At 44.6% G+C, this 8,897-nt stretch overlaps 1 protein-coding gene across 2 annotated transcripts in view; it reads left to right on the top strand.

Annotated features, from left to right (window-relative positions):
* The first annotated feature begins 4,399 nt into the window (after window positions 1-4,399).
* The window catches only part of NLRC5 (NLR family CARD domain containing 5), a 91,616-nt gene continuing 87,118 nt past the window's right edge, over window positions 4,400-8,897 (top strand). For both annotated transcript variants that reach the window (XM_055000827.1, XM_055000828.1), the window contains exon 1: window positions 4,400-4,531. The gene's annotated coding sequence lies outside the window, so the exon portion shown is untranslated. The remainder of the gene's footprint in view (window positions 4,532-8,897) is intronic.

The following is an 8,897-nucleotide window of genomic DNA, read 5'->3' as shown; positions in this document are numbered from 1 at the left end:
CCTCTTCAGCCCTATACTTTGTTGGAGGTCTCCCATCCAATTACTAACCAAGGCCGACCCTGCTTAGCTTCTGAGGTCTGGCTCACCTGGGCTATCCAGGTCAGAGTCTGGAGGCATTTCAGGGCACTGCTATTAGGTACCACGTGTAGAGGGGTTTTCTTCTCTTGTGCGTTTGAACAATTGATTTTTATGCTATTTATTGCTACTGGTGTGTTACTGGGATTTATATATGCATATTAGCTCGTGTTCTGTGTTTCTTTTTGTGCTTTGCAAGTTGCCTTGATGGCTTTCTTTATAGAATGCAGGATATTAATGTTTTAAAGTTTCTTCAAAGGATGGATACTAGGTTCTTCAAATGATAACTGAGGAACCCACTGCACCTTTATTCATTTAGAAGAAAAACAGATGAAGGCTTGGACTCCCCACACCATAGGCATGCACCATAGTTCCATTGATGTGATCAAACCTAGAGTCAGGGAAGGCAACACCAGTTTGGTGTGAGAGCACTGGCCTAGCACTGAGGGGGGCCAGAAGGGCAGTTGCCTCAGGCGTATAATTTTTAGGGGGCGCTGCACCGAAGAGAGCCTGCACTGTGTCCACAGGAGGCTGCCTGCACTCCCTGGCTGCCTGCTGTGCTGATGGGACGGCTGGCTCGTTGGGCACTGAGCTGGCCCTTCTGCAGTGGCTGCTGGCCAACGAGCGCGCTGAGCTGGCAGTGGCAGCATGGGTGGCTGCACTGAAGGGCTGCCAGGTAAGGGACGGGGAGGCGAGAGTTCGGGGGGGGCATAATGGTTAGGGGATGGGGCGCTGCACTGAGGAGAACCTGTGCTGCATCCAAGGGAGGCCGCCCGCACTGCCTCAATGAGGGGACTGGCTTGCTGGGCGCTGAACTGGCCCTCCTGCAGCTATACCAGACAAGCCTCCCCGAATAATCCCGTTGCTTGATTATTGGCTCTCCTGCAGCGGCTGCTGGCTGAGGAGTGTGGGCTCCCGGAAGTGACATCATCACATGGTCCCAGGAGCGCATGCATGTAGTAACAGGGGCGCCACCTGCCGGGAGTTGCCCCGGGTGCTGCCAGCCACCGCTACGCCGCTGTGTGAGAGCCAGTTTGGAATAGTGGTTAAGAGCACGGGACTCTAATCTGGAGAACCAGGTTTCATTCCACACTCCTGTGCTTGAAGCCAGCTAGGTGACTTTTGGTCAGACACAGCTCTCTCAGAGCTCTCTCAGCCCCACCCACCTCACAGGGTGTTTGTTGTGAGGATAATAATGACATACTTTGTAAACTGCTCTGATTGGGCATTAAGTTGTCCTGAAGGGCGGTATATAAATCAAATGTTCATCATCATCATCATCATCATCATCATCATCATCATCATCATCGTTACATGATATACCCCTAAGGGAGCCAGAAAGAAGGGGATAATAATAAGTTTATTGTGATCATTGACCAGCAAAATAAAACATACATTAATGAGAGTATTTAGAAGGAATTGTTACCAAAAATAGCAAGAATGTTTCTCTGCAGAAGGGGTGGGTAGATCCCCAACTCTCTATTAGTGTTGCCAACTCTGGTTTGCTGCACCGGGACTCTTGGGACACAAAGAAGGGCACCGCGGAACTCACAAACCAGAAGAAGATCAAAGACCTTCTGCGGGGGAGATCAGCCATAAGCAACTATTGCACGGTGCACTTTAATTGTCCTGCAGTTGCACTGGGACTCTTGGCAACGGTTCACCCCCATCATTTCTCTTTCTGGGAAGCATCTGTAAGAAGGTATTTATTTATTTATTTACTTTATTTATACCCTGCCCTGCTCCCCAATGGGGACCCAAACTGACTTACATCATTTTCCTCTCCTTCATTTTTATCCTCATATGGGCCCTGTGAGGTAGGTTAGGCTGAGAGTGTATGACGGGCTGCCCTGAAGTCACCCAGTAAGACAGCCAGTTTGATGTAGTGATTAAGAACATCGGGACTCTAATCTGGAGAGCCGGGTTTGATTCCCCACTCCTCCACTTGAAGCCAGCTGGGTGACCTTGGGCGAGTCACAGCTCTCTGGAGCTCTCTCAGCCCCACCCACCTCACAGGGTGTTTGTTGTGAGGATAATAATAACACACTTTGTAAATTGCTGAGTGGACTTTAAGTTGTCCTGAAGGGTGGTATATAAATCAAATGTTGTTATTGTTGTCATTATTATTGTTATTATTACGCTTCTATGGCAGAGTGGGGATTTGAACCTGGGTCTTTCAGATGCTAAGAAGCCTTTGAGACCCATAAAAATCTTTAGCTGTCATTCCCTTCACAGACTGGTTATTCCAGTCTCTCATCTGCTCCCTCCAATATACTTTAACTTAGAATTCATTTTCGTTTTTGAAGAGCCATATTTGGTTCCCTACTGAGCCCTGTTTGCCTGGAGGCTGCAGACTCTGGGTGCAGAGTTAATGCTCAGAGTTGGAAAATTCCTGGGACTGGAGCCGTGGGAGGGTGTGGTTTGAGGGAGGGATTTCAGAGAAATATAATGCCATACAGCAGGAGTCCTTATAGGATTGTCAGGTCTAGACTGGGAAATTCCTGGAGATTTGGGGGGGGGTGGAGCCTGGAGAGGGTGGAGTTTGGGGAGGGGAGGGGCCTCAGCGAGGTATAATGCCATAGAGATCACGCTTCAGAGCAGCCATTTTCTCCAAGGGAACTGGTCCCTGTTGTCTGGAGAGCAGTTGTAATTATGGGAGATCTCCTGGAGGCTGGCAACCTTAGTCCTTAATGTAGTGCCCATGGGTGCCACAGTGCTTGCCAGCACCTTTCCTGGTGCCCCAAAGTTTTTTTAGAAAGGGAGCAGGGCTAGATGGAGTATTTGTCCAGCAGGGCTTCTGACTGACCACTGGACATCTGACTGGCTGTGCAGATCTTAAAAAATGTTGTAGCTGCCGCCATGGCACAAGGTTCCTTGCGGAATATAAGCTGTGGGTATGCGAGAAAATATTTTAAAGCAATATGTTCATTTAAAAGGCATCCAGTTAAACAGCTTTTGCCTGAAATGTGGAAGAATTATTATTGGAATTACCCCCTCCCGCTTGATATTTTGTGGTTGGCTCCTGTAGCAGCCATTTTTGGATTGATCCCACCACAGTGTCAGAATTCCAAAGGTGGTTGTAGGCTCAAAAAGTTTGGGGATTCCTGCTGCAGAGTGCATCCTCTAAAGTAGCCATATTTGTATTTATATAGTAATTGTATATTTTTTAATTGAATTGCCTGTATTATTTATGCTTTTAATGGTGATGTGATTAGCTGTGTGGTGTACTTTAAGCCTGTTGTGATCCACCCTGAGCACACTTGTGTGGGGAGGGCGGACTATAAATTGAAGAAAATAAAATAAATAAAATACAGCCCGGAAAATCCACAACAACCATCAAAATAAAATAAATTCTGCAGGAGAACTCATCTCTGTAGCCTGATCAGTTGAAATCCTGGGAGGTCTCCAGGCTCCACCTGGAGTTTGGCAACTCTGAATCTTGGTGATTTAAAAAAAAGCTCTTGATGTTAATTAGAACAAGATGGGTAGCCGTGGTTAGTCTGTTTGTAGCAGCAGAAAAGAGCAAGAGTCTAGAAGCACCTATAAGACTAACAACATTTGTGGTAGGGTATGAGATTTCATAAGTCACAGCTCACTTCTTCAGATACTGATCTGATAGGAAGAAGTGAGCTGTGATTCATGAAAGCTTACATACCCTACCAGAAACTTTGATGTTAATTAGTTTTGGCTAAACTTACCATTCTTCTATAATCTTAAAGACATCTGCTTTCATTTCTTTCTATATGACATTAATAAATGTACCTGAATTGCACCCGTGTGCAAATGTATCCTTTTACAGTTTGGTGTAGTGGTTAAGAGCAGGGGACTCTAATCTGGAGAATTGGGTTTGATTCCCGCCCCCTCCACTTGAAGCCAGCTGGGTGAGCTTTGGACAATCACAGCTTCTCGGAGCTCTCTCAGCCCCACCCACCTCTCAGGGTGATTGTTGTGGGGATAACAACAACATACTTTGTAAACCGCTCTGATTGGGCATTAAGTTGTCCTGAAGGGTGGTATATAAATCGAATGTTATTATTATTGTTTTATAAAACCAGGAGGGTGTGTGTGAAATAAATCAATTGTGCGATTGCAATTCCAAAAGCTGCAGAAATGGAAGCGGAAGGGGGCAACCCGAGGGCGCTGCTTCCGGGGCTGCAGGCGGGCAACTGACTATTACCCCGCTCTTCCTAGCTGAGATAGGCGGCAGCCTCCGCAGGAGTTCGAAAACACATGATTTCCTATAAGCGCCAGCCGGGCGAATTCTTTTCAAGGCAAGAGGGTTAAGTTTCACTTTCGCATTTGGGCTGTTCTGGCTGGTCCCAGCAGACGTGGGCTCTGCTATCTGATGCGGACCGGCTCTCCCCGGGGGGCTGCCGCCTGCAAGCCATGGGCTAAGGGTGGGCAGGGAAGGTCGCCTCCGGCCGCCCTGGAGAGGCTCTTCCATCGCGGCAGGCAGGTAAGTGCGGGGAGAAAGAAGCGCGGCTGGCCGCTTGGCCGCTAGAGGGCCGGCTTGCCCGGTTTGCGCCCTTGGAAGCGCTCCGGGCTGTCCGTTGCCTTCAGTTGTAAAGAAAAGACACGTGCCGGGCGAAGGGAGCATTTTAACGTGTTGTAGTAGAAAAGAGCAAGAGTCCAGTAGCACCTGTAAGGTCGGGTGTAAGCTTTCCTCTCTTTAGCTGACATCCAGGGAATTCTTAGCAGTTCACAACCAACAGTTATACAAATACTTCTTTATTAGGAGCCACCCCAAAAAAATATCGAAAAATGTTAAGCACAAGTTTTCAAGTTCCATATAACTTTTTCATCAGGTTATAGTTAAGTACAAGGGAGAGGGAGGGAAGAGAGGAAAAGAGATTTCTGATGAAGTGAGCTGTGAAAAGACTCTTGCTCTTTTCTACTGCTGCCTCAGTTTGTTTAATGTGTAAAAGGAGAGGTTGAAATCCTAAGCCCCCTATTATGTGTTGGGCAGAGGGGTTGCCAACAACTTGGAGAAGGTTGGGCCAATAAGGCTGCCAAACAACCCATCCTTTTACTAGAGAGGCTGTGTGTGTGTGTGTGTGTGTGTGTGTGTGTGTGTGTGTGTGTGTTATGTGTGGTCAAGTCGCCTCCGACCTACAAATGCAATACCTATAGAATGTCCTATCATTAACAGACTTGCTCAGATCCTGCAAACTGCAGGACGTGGCTTCTTTTATTGAGACAAGCCCTCTAATTTTAGGTCTTCCTCTTTTCCTGCTGCCTTCCACTTTTCCTAGCATTATTAACTTTTCCAGAGAATCTTGTCTTCTCACCATGTGATCAAAGTACGACAGCCTCCATTTTGTCATGTTCTAATTTGTCTTTTTGGCCGTCCAGGGTATCTGCAAAACTCTCTTCCAGCACCCCATTTCAAATAATGGGATATTATTTATGCTTGGGCTTTGCTCAAATGCATGGGCTTTTATTGTTGTTTCATAGGTCATGGTGTGTAGGGTGGTTGAAATAAGATTTTGGGGGCTAAGTTGTAGCAAACTTCAGTATGGACTTGTCTGCCTTGGAAATGGGTGTATTAATTTGGTATCCCCTCAAATGGTACCTTTCATCATGAGTCTCGTTCTTGCGTCTGGGCTGCTCCTATTTAGCATGCCCATATGATAGAACGCTCCACCATTGGGGAAAGAAATCTGGCACATAGATTTCTAAATGTCAGGGACAGGTAATCTGGCACAACTAACTTCTCTTGATATGTATGGTTCTGCCTGCAGGGATCTTTGTTTTGTATGGAGAAACTTTCATTTGCGTACATTTTTTATGCAAAAAAATTATGTAAACAATCTAAAGTGTGCAGACATTTGCATATGCCGTTCAGTTGCATTTTTCTGAACACCCCACCCCTCCAGATCTTCCATCACAGCTTCTGTATGGAAATAAGTGCCACCCTCCCATATTTGGCTGCAGGGCCCATTGTTTAATTCAGTATATTTTGTTTAAGGGACTGCTTTTGTTGAGTTTTAATCAGCATACATTCTGCTAGCAGTTGATTAAGTGTCAGAACTGAAGCAAATTTACCTTGGACAAAATCTCCGTGAAAATATTGGGGGGGGGGGGCACTAAAGCGAAAGTGACTGTTTTCATAATGAATCAAAGTTAGATGCTTCTACGAGAGGCCAGTCTTCATATTGTATTTTTGGGGGAATTCTGCTTGTTATGCTGATTTACCAGAGATATGCTATCAATCTGTTATTATTCATTGTCAGTTTCCCTTTGGATCCAGCCAGATCACTTTCATTTAGTTCCCTTCCTTATTACAGCCTCTCTCACATGTCTTTTGCCCATGAATTTCACATGATCCCCAGTGTACCCTTTTGAGGTGGTCAAAGAAGATCTCTCTTTCCTTTTTCACCAGTCAGAAAACTGGTTGGCTCCAACCCATTGTCTTTGCATAGTTTCCTCGTAATTTCTCCTTATTTTCCCCAACCAACTTTCATCTGGTTTTGAGAAAGCAATTTATAAAAGAAAAGGTCCAATTTACTGGCAATAAGATGGTTACCAAATCAGCCAAAATAGCATACTTTGTGTAGAAAATGTTTGTCCCAACAAAGGCAGCAGTTAGGGTTGCCAACTCTGGCTTGGGAATTCCTGGAGATTTTGGACAATACCTGGGGAAGGAGTTCTGTTTCCCTTAGACGCTATGGTTTACCACAAAGTCTGCCGTTTTCCCCAGGGGAACTGATCTTTGTTGTCTGGGGATGAGTTCTTAATCTGGAAGAACTCCAGACCCCCACTTGGAAGTTGGCAATTCTAGCAGCAGTAGACTGAACATAATTCTTACATAAAGCTCTATGTGGACTGGAATCAGGGTATTTGAAAGATTGTTGGCTTCTGTGTAAGGTTGCTTGAGTACAGAGATCATTGTGAGAGGCCCCCGTTTCACTTCTCCACACCTCCCTGCTTTCTAGACAAGAGGCAGGTGGCCATGAAGGAAAGGTCTTTCCTGGCTTATGCAATTCCGCCCCCCCCCCCCAGCACTTCACCTGGCACCTAATTTTCTAATCTTCCATCAGTGCCGAAACTTTTCAAGCAAGGTTTGAGTCCAGTAGCACCTTAAACACTTAACAGAGTTTCCGGGGTATAAGCTTTTGAGAGTCAAGCTCTCTTTTGTCTCGAAAGCTTATATCCTGAAAACTCTTGGTCCTTAAGGGGCTAGTGTACCTACTGGACTCGGACTTCCTCTTCTACTGCAGACCAACACGGCTACCAACCTAAAACTTTTTAGTTAACTCAAGCTTTGAAGTTAATTCTGCAGTTTAGGGATATGGCCCTCTAGGCACCTGGATTTTTTTAGACCTGTAGCTTCTGTTGCTGGGTTTGATTTTTATTTTTTTTACTGAAAAAGAAGCAGTGTTGTGGGTTTTTCTAGATTAGAGGGTTTATTTCTGCGATCTGGGCTCTGAAAGAGCACAACAACAACAACAACAACAACATTTGATTTATATACCGCCCTTCAGGACAACTTAATGCCTACTCAGAGCAGTTTACAAAGTATGCCATTATTATCCCCACAACAAAACACCCTGTGAGGTGGGTGGGGCTGTGAGAGCCCCAGAGAACTGTGACTAGCCCAAGGTCACCCTTCAAGTGGAGGAGTGGGGGATCAAACCCAGCTCTCCAGATTAGAGTCCTGCGCTCTTAACCACTACACCAAACTGGTTTAAATGTCTTCTCTTACTTGATGAGGTGGTTTTATTGTCCGATATTTTTATATCTTTTGGTTTAAAATGTGTGACTTTTGTGATGACTTTTGTAATTTTAAGAAAATGTCTTCTTGGAACCACCCCAACCAGAATTTTGGGGTAGAGGAATAGGAATATTTAAGATAAATAACTGACACATGTTTTCAACAACAACTAATTACAGTCGCACATTTGACTGAAACAATTGGCAAACAAAGTATAAATCCACAAGCCGTATGTTGCTACTAAGCAGATCAGATAAGAACTTTTCTGGAGGAACTTTATATAGCAAGTAGCATACAATATATTGAACTACGCCTCCTACTAACCACAAAAAACAGAGACGTTATTCAAATCAATCTCTTAAAAGACTGGTATCTTTTGGCAGAAATAGCCCGTATGTCTGCTGGAAGGTTTTAAGAGGAAAGATGTCACTGGGATAAGACTGTATCTTTAGGGATCTGAGTGCCTGAATTATATTCTTCTGCCCGGAGCATAATGTAAACTCATTTTTGTCTGCTATTGGAGCTATTTGTTATACTTGTAGCAAACGTTTTAGCCACTGCAATCAGCAGTGCATATAATCGCATATAAGAATAACTTCCTGTAGTGAATGCAGAACCACTGGGTTATGCCCAGCCATGCTTTCAAGCTAGATGATGCATTTTTCCAACTGGAATTTATTTAAAATGGTTAGATTCTGATCTTGTAATGCAATGGCTAATTTCCACAGAACAAATTTTTATTTGGAGTCTGATTAGTATGATTGATAGCTTTTGCCCTTGTGGTTGGGGGATTCTAGGCATTTTTACTTTCATTTTAAGTGCTTTTGCACTCAAACCCATTGCTAGAGAACAAAGAAGATTGTACCAGAGTAGCATGTTAGAAGTCACCATCATACACAGAGATCAAAGCGCCTTCAGTGTGAACCAGAAAACAACTGTTCTTATTTAACTCAATCTTTTTATAGTATTTTCTTTAATGTCTACCAATCTGTGGTTGGTAAGTTTAAAAAAAACCTTCAACATGGAAATGAGAGTGAAACAACACTGGCTAGATTTTTGCAGAGGACTTTTGATCATTTCCCTTCCTGAGCATTATCAATACTGTGAT

The sequence above is a fragment of the Eublepharis macularius genome, chromosome 16, assembly GCF_028583425.1.
Source record: "Eublepharis macularius isolate TG4126 chromosome 16, MPM_Emac_v1.0, whole genome shotgun sequence".
Taxonomy (NCBI): Eukaryota; Metazoa; Chordata; class Lepidosauria; order Squamata; family Eublepharidae; genus Eublepharis; species Eublepharis macularius.
This window is presented reverse-complemented; position numbering and strand designations above follow the sequence as displayed.